Source organism: Rhinatrema bivittatum, chromosome 9, assembly GCF_901001135.1.
Source record: "Rhinatrema bivittatum chromosome 9, aRhiBiv1.1, whole genome shotgun sequence".
Classification (NCBI taxonomy): domain Eukaryota; kingdom Metazoa; phylum Chordata; class Amphibia; order Gymnophiona; family Rhinatrematidae; genus Rhinatrema; species Rhinatrema bivittatum.
The window spans coordinates 208,393,245-208,408,753 of record NC_042623.1 but is presented as its reverse complement, the minus strand read 5'-3'; the positions used below and the strand labels follow the sequence as shown (position 1 = coordinate 208,408,753).

The 15,509-nt window shown below is 43.9% G+C and overlaps 1 long non-coding RNA gene across 1 annotated transcript in view; it reads left to right on the top strand.

Annotated features, from left to right (window-relative positions):
* The window catches only part of LOC115099169, a 50,966-nt gene extending 38,637 nt beyond the window's left edge, over positions 1 to 12,329 (top strand). Inside the window, exons 2-3 of the long non-coding RNA XR_003858699.1 lie at positions 189 to 278; positions 11,853 to 12,329. This is a non-coding gene — a long non-coding RNA (uncharacterized LOC115099169). The remainder of the gene's footprint in view (positions 1 to 188; positions 279 to 11,852) is intronic.
* The last annotated feature ends 3,180 nt before the right edge of the window (positions 12,330 to 15,509 follow it).

Genomic DNA, 15,509 nt, shown 5'->3' with positions numbered 1-15,509 from the left:
GGAATTAATGGATAAACGTATCTGCCCCCGACTAATCCGAATCCTGAATGCAACATATGGCGTCCCTCTGCACATCCCTAATATTTAGGGTGCCACTGCAGGGCTCCTCTAAACTAGCCCTGTGAACTGTGCCACTATGAAACCCCGAAAGTACTTGTAACCCAGATTTTCTGTGTCTTCTCCTACAGGTAACAGAGGCTATCCACTGAAAACCTGGCTCATGATCTCCATTGCCACCCCAGCAACTGCAGCTGACTGTCGCTACAACAGGGCACACCGTAAGACCAGAGCTGTCATAGAGTGAACCTTTGGTTTACTTAAATCATGCTTCCACTATCTTGACAGATCTGGAGGATGCCTTCTTGGTTTCTTTACAGCCCCCCTAAAGTGTGCGAGATCTTTCTAGCCTGCTGTTTGCTACATAACCTTGCACTAAACAGACACATGCCTTCTCCAGAGGAGGCCCATCAAGAGAATGTGGAGGAGGAGAAGGAGGAAGAGCATCTGATGCAGGATGAATTGCAAGAAATCCATTGCTTGAGTCAAAGGCAGGCTTTAGCACTCTCATAGAAAGACATATGGGGATCACAGACTGTGGCAAGCATGTATGAGTGGTCTTTTGTTAAAGGTCTTAATCTCTCTTGCACCTGCTTCTGCAAAAAGTCCAGACAATGCAGCAACTCTGCTGTCATTCCCTCTTCCTGTTTAAAGCCCTCCAAATTTTCCTCTAGAAAATTAACTATAGGGGTGATGTCAGCCAAGGTGGCACTTCTGGAACTCAGCTCTTCCATGGCATCCTTGAAGGGCTGCAGGATTTTTACCAGCTGACTCATAACTAACCAAATATGATGCCCTAGGGGACTATACACACCTATCTCCATTTCCAGAGAAAGGTATTGAAGGGGTGTCTGCTGCTCCACTAACCTCTGCAGCATCATATAGGTGGAATTCCACCCGGTGCCAATGTCTAGAATGAGACGCTTGTGAGGCATCTCCAAATCAGTCTATTTTTGTCAGAGAACCTGCTCACCTTCACACTTCTGTGGAAGTGCACTGCTATGTTCCTGCACTTGTGTATTAACATATGCAGGTGTTTACTCTCTTGGTGATTGGACTCCCACCCCAGAGCTGACTTCACTACCAGGTGCAGTGTGTATAAAACATCAGATGTTCTGAAAGCACCTGTCACATATTGCCTTTACCATGTTTGCAACATTGTCTGTGACAAAGAACCCTGCCTGAAGATTCCTGTCTCGCTGGTGTAGCTGCCAGCCCGCCAGCATCTGTCTGATGCATGCTAGAATATTGACTGAGGTATGGGCCTCATTCATCAGATGGGTGTACAGTAAAGCCCACCTCCACCCTGATAATTGTTCACTAATAGAGCTGCTGCCTGCCTCTGCCTCAGCCAAGTTCCTCCAGTGTGCTGTCAGGGAGAGGTGAGAGTATGCAGCATTCATGGCGGTCCAGATATCCCAGGTGAAATGCACTCTCTCCTGTGCCTTAGCTAGCAGCGCTTGGATTCAACTGTGACACTGGTTGTACAGGCTGGGGATGACCTTTCTCTAAATGTGGTTCTGGAGGGGACTTTGTAATTTGGAACTAAGACCTTCAGCAAATGCTTGAAACCCACATTCTCCACTACCTGCAAGGGCTGTTCATCAAGGGCAATCATTTCCCCAATGCTCCTGCTTACAATTTTTGAGGCTGCCTGCCTCCTTCTCCGGGATAGCGTTACCGAACACCACTCCATTTCCTCCATGGTGGGTTGTCGCTTCTGACACATGGCAGGGGACTGCTGACCTGCCAACTGACTGCTAGAAGGGGCTGAGGGCGTGGGGTGACTCTGCTCCTTTTCAACCACTTTATGCTGCCTGGAAAAAGGGGTCCCCTGACTGGTACTGCCACCAACCCAGATGGCAGTATTGTTGGGTGTTGCTTCTGCATGTGATGCCTCATGCCAAAATTAGTTAGATGTCCTATTTGCTTGCCTCTGCTAATAGCCCTGGCACAGTAATTACACTGAGCAAAACTCCGTCACTTTAAAGTGGCTCCAGATCGCAGATTTCTTTCGTGGTCCCTTCTCTATAGCCTTCGGGGTGGATGCTGGCACTGGAGTTGAAGTAGTGTGTGCACCCTGAGAAGCAATGCCAGGGATCAGTCGCACTCTGTGACTGCGCTGACTGCTCTTCCTCCTCCTCATCATCAGTTTCATCTCTCCCCTTCAGCTATTACTTCTTCCATTTCTGATGATGAGAATCCCACACAAGATGATTCTTCATCGGAATCAGAAGCAAACATTGCCTGCGCTACATTTTCTACTCTAAGTCAAGTCTGCTGTCGCACTGCTGCTTTTGGGTCTCGCCCTTTTGTCTTGCATGACTCAGCCTCCCCTTCCCTCACCTCCAAATCTACAGGGTGAGAAACAGGTGGTGGCAGTGCATCATCTTTAAATTTCAGTTTTTTCAGGATGGAACTGCCTGCCCCTCCAGAGATTTTAGATTGGAACAGCTCCCTTTTCAACTTTAATTGGGGACTTGCACTGCCTTTTGAAGTACCTCCTCTGCCAGTCCCAATCACTCGACCATGTCTACCTTTCCCTGACATCATGGATTTAATGTCACTGCCTACTAGGGATTTCAATTAAAATAATTATTTCTTTATTGGTGAATGAACACCTCAGTCCCAATATATGTGAGTGGAAAACTGCCCACAGATGCACAGTGCAGTGCCTTGATTTATACTGCAACTGAGACCGTGGTATATGCACACACCAATCTTTTAACTACAAAAGAGGCCTACTGGGGATTTGGCTTAAAAGAGCACTGCTTTCCCAATATATATGAGTCTGGAAAACTGTCCACAGACACACGGTGCAGTGCCTTGATGTACACTATGACCTAGACCGCTGTATGTGCACACACCAAACAATGGCAGGGGAGAAGTAAAACTAATATTTCACGCATATCCAGCATAGCTCTCTGCTTCAACGGCAAGGGAGAAGTAAAACTAATAGTTCTCGCTTATCCAGCATAGCTCTCTGCTTCAACGGCAAGGGAGAAGAAAAACTGATACTTCACGCATATCCAGCATAGCTCTCTGCTTCAACAGCAGGGGAGAAGAAAAACCGATACTTCACGCATATCCAGCATAGCTCTCTGCTTCAACGGCAGGGGAGAAGAAAAACTAATACTTCACGCATATCCAGCATAGCTCTTTGCTTCAACGGCAGGGGAGAAGAAAAGCAACCAATAAGGGCTGAATAACATAGTCTGAGTAAACAAATAAGTATGGGTGTAGCTTGCTTGTTGCGGCTGTTACTACCCCTAACTAATCAAGCTTGATATTTCACTTGGATGCAGCTCCATCACTGCTCTCTGCATTAATGGTGGGGGTGAAAGGGAAATAGAACCAAGGTTTGCTAAGAGCCAAGAGAAACAGATAAGTTTGAAAGGAAAGAAGTGTGAAGCTTGCTGGGCAGACTGGATGGGCCGATTGGTCTTCTGCCATCATTTCTATGTTTCTATTATACTACAAAAGATGCCTACTGGGGATTTGGCTTAAAAGAGCATTGCTGTCCCAATATATGTGAGTCTGGAAAACTGCCCAGAGATGCAGTGCAGTGCCTTGATGTACACTATAACTAAGACTGCTCTGTGTGCACAAAAAAATGAAACAGCAGAGAAAAGACTTGACTGGAAGCCTGAGCAAACATAATTCCTAGTAATGCTCTTCTTGTTTGAAAATACCAACTCACACTATCTCCCACCCACACCCTGCCTGTGCCTGCACCAATATACTCCAGGGGGGTAAGATAAGCAGCAAAATGCCACTCCTGGCAGCTTTTCTCAGTAGGAGAGACAGAGAGACCATCTGAGTTCAATAAAAAAAAGTGCAGTCAAAAAACAGCCTGGCTGTCACTGCAGCAAAAACAAACAAATATCTTTTTCAATGGAAAATTCTATCAAATTAGCTAGCAATTGAATACAGATTTGAGACAGACTAGCTCTGAGTAAAGTACCTGGACAACCCCTGCAAAGAAAGAGCATGGCATGCTGCGTGGTTAAGGTATAAATAGTACAGCGTCATCAGAAACAGTGTCACAGAGCACTGAGTGAGAGCGGCGATTGGCTGCATTAGAAAAATGCTTAACTCTGATACATTGGGATTCTGGTCTCCTTGCCAACCTGTCTGACCCACTCTGAAAGGGCTGTGAGGTCACATGATTCATAGGAAAGGGTTGGTTTTTGCTATGGATACTCCCACATGGCCTTCTCCTATTTCTAACGGCCACTAAGAAATCACTGTGAATCAAAAGAATGAAACTAATATATGTTTTATTCGTGGGGGATCGCCATGCATTTTGCGAACCCACGAATCAAATGAACAGGGACTTATGTGTTGCGGATTGCACATTCGTTGAAAACGAATGCACATCCCTACAAAATACGTGCACCTGGTGACGCACCACACGCATGTTTTAAAATCTACCTTTTTATTGTTGGGGCTACAAAGCAGGTCTGGGAGTCTTGGTTGACTTGGAATGTGTACTTTCTCCCATGAATGTTTATTGAAACTTCTCTAACAAGTCTTTGCTTACCCCCACCAGGACTCTGTCATCCATTCCTTCAGTTAAACTATATTTGACTTCTGGTTTTAATTTGATTGAGCTTTTCAGTTTTTAAGGACTAGAGGAGAGGGGAGGGGACTCACACATGTTAAACTACATAAAAACAAGTCAGGATAACCCCCTGAGGAGTCATTCTAGAAAATATGCATTTTGGGTTGTTGCCAGGACTCTTCATCCCTGTACAGGTTTAAATCTTTACACAACAGATTTTGTATGACTTTTAGAGAGCAGTTCCTTTTGCGGTGGTTTGTATTCAGACAGTCAGACAGTTTTGCTTTTCCCACAGACAGATTTCTGAATTTCTCTTTCCCTAGAGAAGTCAACATTTTGGTACACTTTTGTACCAAAATACACACTGCCAGGAAAATACAAACCCAGCAAAAGTTCTGTAGTACTTCTTGTGCACCTTTTGAAAGTATATCCAACATGTTTGCAGTTTCCCAACATTTACTTAGGTATTTATTTTTGTCCCATCCTTAAATCCAGCCTGTTCTGCCCCCTTTATTTTTCCACTATTTCATTTTCTTGTTTCTTATTAGTATGGTTTCTTAAATCCTTCTCTAATTTGTTTTAGCAATTCTTCAATGTCTCCCTTGCTTCTATTGGCCTTTTTTGCTTTGCGACCTGGATTCATTCTAAGTTAGCTGCTCATAATAATGTGACAAGATAATAAATGGGAGTTGAGTAGGTGTTTCTGAATGTTGTTTATCCTAGTCTTTATTCATTTTCTGGGAAGCTGCAATAACCAGTGGAATCCAGTTTTTGTTTTCTTTTAACTTCCTACTCCTTAATTCTTCTGAGAATTGTGCATATGGAAGTTCGCTGAACCTAATAAATGACTTTGCAACCTACAGACGTTTACTATGTTTGTAACATTTCAAGAGCAGCAACATATATCAGGATGCTATACCTTTCATTATTACCTTCTTCTTGTAGAACATTAAGGACTGTGCCATGATGTTTGCATTGTCCCACATTGGCTTTGTCACAAATTGCCAAGTAAGGTTCATTTGACTATTTTGGGCAAATATTGTCAAGAGGCATGGCCTCACAAATGCAGTTAAAAAATTAGTTATTTTTATGAGCATCTGAAGGAAACTCTATACTTTATGCCTAAATACTCAAAGGTTTTCAAAAATATCAACTCAAACCATGTTTTTTCATTCTGGGGCATGAGTTTGTCTCACCATAAATAATATTAGCATTATAACATAGTAGATGGTGACAGAAATACCAATTGGCCAATCCACGCTGCCCATTTATAAAAGTCAAGGATGAATCTCAGCTGCCAGTTTTAGAAGTCAGTTTTACTCATATTGGTTCTCTACCATTCTGGGTAGATGAGTATTCAATTACCCATGCTTAATCCAATAATAATCTGCTCACTTCCCCATGCCTTACCACTAAATTTTGCAATAATCCAGTTAACAAAACTAGTGAGGCTGTTGCCTAAACATCCAGTTGTGGAGGTCCCTGTGGTCTTTCTGGACAATAACTGGCCACTATCAAACTGCTGGTCTCAAACATCTTAGTTTCTGGGGAGTTGTAACCTGCTGGTTCCAACACAGTTTAGGTTGGAGCTTCTTAATACTCCAAGCCACGTGGTGTCAACAGCATCCTCACATCAGGTCTATTCCTGGTTGAGAATCTTCAGGGAATCACGTCAGTATACAGAGCAACAACTTATTTCACCAAGGAGTATTCACAGAATTTCCCACTGGCTTCAATGCCACCTGCACCAGCTCAATAGCCCTTCAATTGTTGGGAAAAAAAATTATTGTTTAATTATTTAGATTTTTATACTATTTTATTCAAAACCAACCCAAACCAGTTAACAAGCCTAAAACATACACAATTTGTACAATAATATATCAAAACATATCAAAACATTTACACAACTTTACTACACCACAGATTCACAGTTAAAACATACAACCTTAGCTTGAAATCCCTTAATCTCAGTTTTGACCATCCCTGGCATGTATCTTCCATTTAGCATTGTATAGACTGCTTACTAGCTCCGTTTTTGCATCAAGTGACAAATTGTCCCCAGGGGTCTTTTGAGACCTCCACTACCTGTAGAGGTGGCTCAAGCCTCCAAAAGTAAAAAAAAAGTCCATGAAAACATATGGCAATGCCCCACCCCCTTCCCGTCCCCTAGTTGTCAAAATCACCATCCACTCTATGCATAACCCCCCTCTCTTCCAGTAATCCCTCCTCATCAGTCCACTTCCCTCTTTCCCCCTGATCAAAATTTTAAAAAAATCTTCTCTATCCCCAACCTAAAAAAAGACTGGTTGCCTGGGGGAGGGGGTCTACCCTACACCCTTGCAACACCCCTATCTCTAAGAAGTAGTATTGGTATAGTGGGGGCCTGAAACACTATTTCAAGCCATTTTACAAAATGGCATAGATCCAACTTTGCTCCTGTCACATGATAGGGTCAAAGTCCAGGGACCGGACTTTTTATGTTAATTTTCAAATGCCAAGTATCCTGGTACTTTCTCTTTGAAAATTAATATAAATTACACACACTAAATTCTCATGGGTACTTTACACCAATGCAAATGGCAGTATCATTTCCTGTTCTTAGGGTAAACTATGCATCATTTCCTGTTTCTAGGGTAAACTCTCCTCCCCACATTCAATGCTATTCTTCCTTTAGAGCTTCAGAACTATTTTAAACGCATCAGTTAGGAAGTGTCATCTACTGAAAGCTAAAAAAGTATGTAGCTATTTTATTCAATTCCCAAGAAAAGTAATCTAGATTTAGTAGATTATAGACATTATAGACTAATCTCAAATACAACTTTTCTGGGTAAGTTAGTTGAAAAGGTTATCTCTGTTCATTTACTGGTTATCTCAATAGAAGTAAGAACTACAGAATGCATTGTATAATAGTGGCAGACAATGAAATTCACAAGATTTTTTTCCCCCAAACAGCCAGGTTTTTGAGTACTAGAATTGAATTCAGGCCAAGAGAGAATTTAAGAAGCTTGCCAGAGGCAAAAACTAATAACAAAGAGGTGCATATTCAATGCATTTATCTGGATAACTAAAAAATTATCTGCCTAAATGAAAATTTAGCCACTTATCTGACTAAATTCTAGCCAAATAACTATTTGTCTGACAAGAATTTGGCTGGATAAGTGAGGGACATTCCAAAGGTGGTTCAGAGACTTTCTGGAGAAGAGTTGATTTAGCAGGATAATTTATCCGGCTAACTCTGGCCTAGATTTATCAAAAAGCAATAAATATCACAAGTGATATAAAAAGGGGTGTGTTTTATGGTAATAACCTATTTATTACAATGTGCATTATCTTAGCTCTTTGCATAGGCATTACTGCAAAGTACATTAACTTTTCACACTTTGTGGTAATACCTACATAATTGCATTTTCCAACCTCTAAAGTGCTCCTTTCACCAGAAAGAGAGAGAGAGAGAAAGAGAGAGCATGACTATATACAAGGCCCTTGTAGTAGTTAGCTATTTATGCTACTATAGGAGGCCCACCTAGTAACTCGAGGTGAGGTTTAGGTAGTAGTATAGGGGATAGGGTCCACTTTTACATGCAGAGTAAAATGTACGATCAGAACAGTACACTCTTGTGAAGATTTGATGTCCTTCGGAGTAAGGAAACTCAGACAACAATGACATTTGTACAATGTTCTCTCAACCTAGCTTGATGTTACCCAGGTAGAGAACATAGTACAAATCTCATTGTTGTCTGAGTTTCCTCACTCCGAAGGACATCAATGTTGTGGCCCATGAAATAATACCATGGGGCTATGAAACTGTGATACTTGGTACCATAGCTTTGGAAACTGTGTGATATTTTCCCCCATGGAAAAATTCCACAGAAAAAATACTGGTGAAAATACAAAACAATAGCATGATGGCAGTTCCCTTCACTCAGGAGCCGTCATCTTCTTAAAAGACACAGTAAGGCACTCTACACAGCTGCGACTGTACCCAGCCACATCTTTCAATATGTTGAATGATCGATCAGCCCTCTCAGCTGATCCATCAAAGGAAACCCAGTACAAAAATCTGCTCTGGTGTTACATTCAGTGGCTCGCAGGAAGTCCCTGCAAGAAGCATCTCTTAATCCGATGCCACCAGCTCCCAACACTCCTTTGCAGTGCCAACCACTGCTGACAAGCAGTACAGCAGGTCACTGGCACCACAAGCCACTCCTGATAGCCCCTTTAGGTGCATGCACATGCTCAATGTCCTAGAACATGAAGGGCTCACGGTGTTCTTATGTCTCCTTGTGCCTTGTTAACTTAACATAACATAGTATTATCAGCAGAAAAAGACCAAATGATCCATCCAGTCTGGCCAGCAAGCTTCCAATGACAGCAACTGCCACTCTGTGCAGGTAACCCCCATGTACCCATTATGGTTAGTAACGTCTGTTCTGTTCAGATTACCTCCATGCCTTATGTTAAAGACAGTAGGGATGTGAATCATTTTAGGACGATTAAAATTATCGTCCGATAATTTTAATATCGTCTTAAACCGTTATGGAACACAATACAATAGAGATTCTAACGATTTATCGTTATAAATCGTTAGAATCGTGAGCCGGCACACTAAAACCCCCTAAAACCCACCCCGACCCTTTAAATTAAATCCCCCACCCTCCCGAACCCCCCCAAATGAGTTAAATAACCTGCGGGTCCAGCGGCGGTCCGGAACGGCAGCGGTCCGGAACGGGCTCCTGCTCCTGAATCTTGTTGTCTTCAGCCGGCGCCATTTTCCAAAATGGCGCCGAAAAATGGCGGCGGCCATAGACGAACACGATTGGACGGCAGGAGGTCCTTCCGGACCCCCGCTGGACTTTTGGCAAGTCTCGTGGGGGTCAGGAGGCCCCCCACAAGCTGGCCAAAAGTTCCTGGAGGTCCAGCGGGGGTCAGGGAGCGATTTCCCGCCGCGAATCGTTTTCGTACGGAAAATGGCGCCGGCAGGAGATCGACTGCAGGAGGTTGTTCAGCGAGGCGCCGGAACCCTCGCTGAACGACCTCCTGCAGTCGATCTCCTGCCGGCGCCATTTTCCATACGAAAACGATTCGCGGCGGGAAATCGCTCCCTGACCCCCGCTGGACCTCCAGGAACTTTTGGCCAGCTTGTGGGGGGCCTCCTGACCCCCACGAGACTTGCCAAAAGTCCAGCGGGGGTCCGGAAGGACCTCCTGCCGTCCAATCGTGTTCGTCTATGGCCGCCGCCATTTTTCGGCGCCATTTTGGAAAATGGCGCCGGCTGAAGACAACAAGATTCAGGAGCAGGAGCCCGTTCCGGACCGCTGCCGTTCCGGACCGCCGCTGGACCCGCAGGTTATTTAACTCATTTGGGGGGGGGGTTCGGGAGGGTGGGGGATTTAATTTAAAGGGTCGGGGGTGGGTTTTAGGGGGTTTTAATGTGCCGGTTTTGCGATTTTTAGATTTTTAGATTTTTCATGATTTTTCACAATTTTTCACGATATTTTACCCCCCCAAACGGCAACAATACGATTCCCTCCCCCTCCCAGCCGAAATCGATCGTTAAGACGATCGAGGACACAATTCACATCCCTAAAAGACAGTAATACAAACAAAACCAAGCAACTTCCAAACCCATGATAAAATTACTGTCACATTTTTACATGGTGAGCAGCTTTAAGAACATAAGAAGTTGCCATACTGGGTCAGACCAAGGGTTCATCAAGCCCAGCATCCTGTTTCCAACAGTTGCCAATCCAAGTTACAAGTACCTGGCAAGTACACAAAACACTAAGTAGATCCCATGCCACCAATGCCAACAATAGCAGTGGCATTCTCCAAGTCAACTTGATCAATAGCAGTGTCTTTATTTGTGCTTGTCCCTTGTCTTGGTCTTTCCTCATACCTTGCCTGTTTGCCCAGCCTGTCCCTTGTTCATCTGGTCGTTGCACTTGGTTGTCTTGACCATTACTCCATGCCCCCTTAGTATAACTTCCTGGACTTTGTCCTCAGCCTTGGACTGAGCCTTGATCTGCCTGCTCCAACCTCTGGCCTGCTGTTTCAGCTGCCTGGTGCCCACCTCAACCATGGCTCGTCTCCCATCTCAGTTGTCTGCCGCCTGCTCAGACCTATGCTCTGCCTTGGACCTGCCTCAGGACTGTCCTAGGGACCCAACTAAGATCTGCCAGCCGCCAAAACCCAAGGGCTCAACCTGCGGAGAAGGTGGCTTGTATAGGAGAAGCTCTAGTCTGTCCCACCTCCGGGCTTCTCCACCAACTGACAGCGTGGGTTTGCCCACTAGCTAGTGCCAACCATACTTAATTACTAAGGGTCCACTTCCTCGAGGAGCTTTACATCAGGTAAACTGCCCTTACACAGATACAGCTATGACAAGCAGAATAAAAACAAAGCAAGGACCAACACCAGACGGAGGGTGGGAAGGAACCAGAAATGACAAGGGGGGAGGGAAGAAACCCCCCCAGGTATACAGGACTCCTGAATTTATATCCCTACCACCACTTGCCAGTTTTAAACCCGCTGAGGAAATAGCTATTGAGCGGGTGCAAAATCCTCTGGCCGAGGCATCTTTATCACCGGGAGCTCCTATTACTCCTCCTCCGCCACAACTAGTTGTCTCTGAACATTCAATAAATGAATCCTTAACAGGATCGACTGGAGATGGAGACCATGCTAAAGGAGGTCAAATGGGACCAAATGAACAGCAACAGTTTAATAAAGCTGAAGATATAACAATGAGCTCAATATGGTCGGCGATTAAATCTTTAGAAGCTGCAATTGTGAACTTGACTAAGATTACTGAAACATCAAATCAACGTTTCATTAAAATAGAAACTGATGTGTTAAAGCTGGAAAATCAACAACAAGAACTGGATAGGAGAGTAACTGGTATTCAAAGTAGCACACAAAAAATCACTAAAATGGAGATACTATATGATAAAAGGCTCAAAGCTATTGAAAATTCGTTAAAATATCTAAATTTGAGGATATTAAATTTTCCTAGAGATGTTTAAGGAATATCTTATTAATATACTCCAAATGCCACAAAAAGCTATTCCCCCTGTTGCTAAGATATATTATGTGGGAATTAAGAGAGGTAAAGAGGACATAGAAAGTAAATCTGAGAAACCACAATTAAATATATCTGAAATCCTTGAAGCATCAATAAACACAAAAATTGAAACTAGAGCTACATTGCATATATCTTTTGTTTTTTCCGCAGATAGGGATGCAGTGTTTCGCATTTACATGAGGAAGAGGCTGGAAAAGTTTTATGGTGCCCCCGTTTGGATCTATCCTGACCTGTCCCGTCATACACAGGTTAGGAGGAAGCAATTTCCTGCAATGAAAAATATAGTTGAAACTAAGGGAGGGAAAATGCTAGTGAGATTTCCCTGTAAATGAGAAATAACTCACCTAAATCAGAAATATATCTTCTATGATGTTTCACAACTGAAAGTTTATTTGGATTCATTGACCTAAAGGCTTTAGTTTTGGTTAGGAGATAAGATAGATAGAAAGCGCCACCTTATTTTTTCATTTGTATATTGAGATTATTCTCATTTCCTGTAACCGCTTGAATAGTTTTTCACCTCTAGAGGATTACCAATTGCTTTAAAGGTTGATACATATTGTTATGTTGTTAAGGAAAAATTTTCTTTCTCATGTAGACTTGTCTGATTTCTGTATCAAAAATTCAAATCTTTATGTATTATTTGAAACGCATAAATAAAAAATTAAAAAAAAAAAATACAAAGTGGACCAATACAAGAACCTGGGAATTTTTCTTATTTTCCTTTCTTTACCCTCTACCTTTATTATACTGTTATCATTTAAGTAATTGTTTGTTGCGCCTGTCGGTTGCAGACGGCTGCGACCTCTCATGCTCACCTCTTTTCTTGCTACTTCGTCAATCCTGAGAAGAATGTGGCCTCTGCCAGCAAACACTGACCTCCCTGGTGTCCTCGGGACGGCGTGGACGATGCCGACCGCCATCTTGTTCCTGGAGTCACCTAGCGCGCACTCGCACCTACAGGTCGTCTTTAGTACACGTCATGGTGGGAACCTCGGGGGTGTCCCCTCCGCATGACGTCACCGTCTTGCTGTATTTAAGCTGACTGGCCCAACCCTCAGACAAGTTAGCAAAGAGTTCTCCTCGTTGCTGAATCAGCTTCTCCTTGGACTTCCTGTCTCGGTGAGGAATGCTCTGAGTACCTGCTCCTCGGGGGCTCTTCCGCGTTCCTAAGCTATCCGCTCCTTGGAGGGCCTTCCTGCCTTGTCCTTCTGGAACCAAGCCTTGCTTCATCTCTACCAAGCCTTGCTGGAATTCTCTCTGCGGTGTACCCTGAGCCTCGGGCCACTACCGCATTCTCACCAGCAGGATTCGCTACATCTACCCTGCGCTGCAGGAAGATTGCTATTTCCTCTTCAGGACCTCAGACCTCCTCTACACCATCTGCCTTGTATAATCATCCTTGGTGTACCCCGTGCTGTAGGCCACTACCAGATCTGCACTCAAGAGGTATTTACCACTCTATTGGGAAGACTGTCTGGCGTACCCTGTGCTGTGGACCACTACCAAACTGTCTCATCTGAGGTACCTTCCTAGGTTCGCCCCTCAGCTAAGAACTGTACTTTTATTACAATACCCGCTCCACGGGTTCTGCTCTAAACTGCACCTTTACCACATTCCCCGCTGCACGGGTTATGCTCCCTCTTTCTTCCATAATAAAGTCTATACTACAGCTGTGTCCTAGCTACTGAGACCACGCCTACCGGCAGTGAGGGCCACGGGGCTCCTCCCTGTGGGCGGTGACACCTCTCACTCCGGCCAAGAGTTCACATCCATAACAAAACATAACAGATTGCTAATTCCATGGACCCAGCTCAGGTCCATTCCTGGCCTAGCCCAGTGACTCTCCGAGCAACAAAGGACACTACTTTGGCCAACACTTTTAACCAGCTAAGCTCTTGGCTGGACTCTGCCTTGACGCCCGACAGACTCCCTGCCACTTCACAGGCATTGTCTATACAGCACTCCGTACCTCTGCCAGCACCTACACACTTTATAGGTGATCCCCTGTTATGTAAGGGCTTTCTGAACCAGTGCTGTATGCACTTTTCACTGCAACCTACCTACTTCCCAGACATGGTGTCCAAAACCAATTACATACTGTCTCTTTTAGACAGGAAAGCCCTGGCCTAGGCATCACCTCTTTGGAGCGAAATGATCCAATTTTGAAAGACTTAACTGGCTTCCTTGCTCTCTTTTGTTCTGTATTTGACAACCCCACTCGCAAGACTGTCACCAGATCTGCACTCCTGCATCTCCAACAAGGTAATAAACCTTTGACTGATTACATCATTGAATTCAAAACCCTGTCCTCCGAACTACATTGGGACCTAGGTTGTCTACGGGCTATCTTCCTGGAAGGCCTTAACTGTCGTGTTTCAAAACATGATGAAATCTTCAGGGACCTACTTTACACCTGCGTAGTTATCTTGACAATATACTGGTCTTTTCCCAGAACCTCCATCAATTGGATGTCATCAAGGTTCTCCAGAGATTGAGAGACCATAACTTATATGCCAAATTGGAGAAGTGCTCCTTCCATCAAGAATCCATTCCCTTTTTGGGCTATGTGGTGTCCAGTCGGGGTTTTCAGATGGACCCACAGAAGACCAAGAGCATTCGTGATTGGCCCCAACCTACTGGATGTAAGGCTCTGAGGTGATTCCTTGGATTCACCAACTACTACAGATCATTCATTCATCAGTATTCCACCTTGACCGTGCCTCTTACAGCCATGACATGAAAAGGAGCTAACCCTTCTCAGTGGTCACCAGAAGCCGTGAGTGCCTTTCAACACCTTAAGAAGGCGTTCCTTCAAGAGCCTCTTCTATGCCACCCAAACCCCCGACGACCTTTCATTGTCGAGGTTGATGTCTCAGATGTCAGGGTTGGAGCAGTCCTTAGCCAACATGCTGATAGCCACAACTTACATCTTACATCTTACAACTTAGAGAAGATAAGGCCATTGCGGCAAGATTAAATGATTTCTTTGCTTCGGTGTTTACTGAAGAGGATGTTGTGGAGGTACCCATGATGGAGAAGGTTTTCATGGGTAATGATTCAGATGGACTGAATCAAATCACGGTGAACCTAGAAGATGTGGTAGACCTGATTGACAAACTGAAGAGTAGTAAACCACCTGGACCGGATGGTATACACCCCAGAATTCTGAAGGAACTAAAAAATGAAATTTCAGACCTATTAGTAAAAATTTTTAACCTATCATTAAAATCATCCATTGACCTAAAGACTGGAGGGTGGCTAATGTAACCCTGATATTTAAAAAGGGCTCCAGGGGCGATCCGGGAAACTATAGACCGGTTAGCCTGACTTCAGTGCCAGGAAAAATAATGGAAAGTGTTCTAAACATCAAAATCACAGAACATATAGAAAGACATGGTTTAATGGAACAAAGTCAGCATGGCTTTACCCAAGGCAAGTCTTGCCTCACAAATCTGCTTCACTTTTTTGAAGGAGTTAATAAACATGTGGATAAAGGTCAACCGGTAGATGTAGTATACTTGGATTTTCAGAACGCGTTTGACAAAGTTCCTCATGAGAGGCTTCTAGGAAAAGTAAAAAGTCATGGGATAGGTGGCGATGTCCTTTTGTGGATTGCAAACTGGCTAAAAGACAGGAAACAGAGAGTAGGATTAAATGGACAATTTTCTCAGTGGAAGGGAGTGGTCAGTGGAGTGCCTCAGGTTTCTGTATTGGGACCCTTACTTTTTAATATATTTATAAATGATCTGGAAAAAAATACGACGAGTGAGATAATCAAATTTGCAGATGACACAAAATTGTTCA